Source organism: Arachis ipaensis, chromosome B07 (assembly GCF_000816755.2).
Source record: "Arachis ipaensis cultivar K30076 chromosome B07, Araip1.1, whole genome shotgun sequence".
NCBI lineage: Eukaryota > Viridiplantae > Streptophyta > Magnoliopsida > Fabales > Fabaceae > Arachis > Arachis ipaensis.
This window is the reverse complement of record NC_029791.2, coordinates 120,480,258-120,481,440: the sequence shown is the minus strand read 5'-3', so window position 1 is coordinate 120,481,440 and position 1,183 is coordinate 120,480,258.

The following is a 1,183-nucleotide window of genomic DNA, read 5'->3' as shown; positions in this document are numbered from 1 at the left end:
CTAAACAATATTCAAGATGAATTAAAAACTGTGCTAGATCCAAGCCTTTCCTAGATTGCCGATCTAAGCCTCCGATGAAGACAAGGCTTCGGTACGCTTAAGTGTTGGGTTGGGTTGGATTGAGTTAGATTACTCCTAATTTTTAATTCCAAACCCATGATTTTTTTTAGAGAAAATATCTTAGACGATTTAATAATTGAGAAATTTTTTACATACAAGTATTTTTTTATATAAGTCTTTACAAGTGTATCTTTTTTCTTTTCTTGCTGTACGTTCTTCTTCCTCTTCCTCTTCTTCTTTTTCTTTTCTTTCGTTTCTTCCCTTCTCTCTCTTTCTTCAACCGTTACTGCACGTTTTCACTGCACCTTCTTCTTCTTCTTCTTGCTGCACGTTCTTCTTCCTCTTCCTCCTCTTCTTCTTCTTTTCTTTCGTTTCTTGCCTTCTCTTTCTCTTTCTTCAATCGTTACTGCACGTTTTCACTGCACCTTCTTCTTCTTCTTGCTGCACGTTCTTCTTCCTCTTCCTCTTCTTCTTCTTCTTCTTCTTTTCTTTCGTTTCTTGCCTTCTCTTTCTCCTTCTTCATTTACGTGTTTTTCTCTCTATTTTCTTTCTTCGTTATTCTCGATTTCTATTATTTTTTTATATCAAGCTCTGAAATCATTTTTGAAGAAGAAGAAGCAACAGAAGATGAGAAGGAGAAAGAGAAAGAGTTCTGAATTATGCATAAGGTGTACTTCAACAAATTTTGGGTGTATTTCTTAAATCCTTTGGGTGTATTTATGTAATCCTTTGGGTGTATTTCTATAATTGTTTGGGTAAATTTTTGTAATCGTTTGGGTGTATTTCTGTAATCGTTTGGGTGTATTTCTGAAGTTCCATTATCTTCAAATTTGGTAAGAAACTCGTTTTCATGGAGGAAGAAAAAGAAGAGTCGTTTATAATACATGGCGAGTAGCGCGCTTTGGAAACAGGAAGTGGTTGAATAACGTGCGTTTATTTACTCTTGAATGTGGGAGTCTAATGCGTGTTTTTTGTTGGGCTTGTGCCAACTTGTAAGACTTGTAAGCCAAAAAGACTTGTATGTGTAGCAGGCCTCTTAATAATTATTTCCAAAGATAATAAGCTATTCAATAAAAAATATCTTTTTCGATTTTTAATATTTATTTTTATGAGATTGTTTATT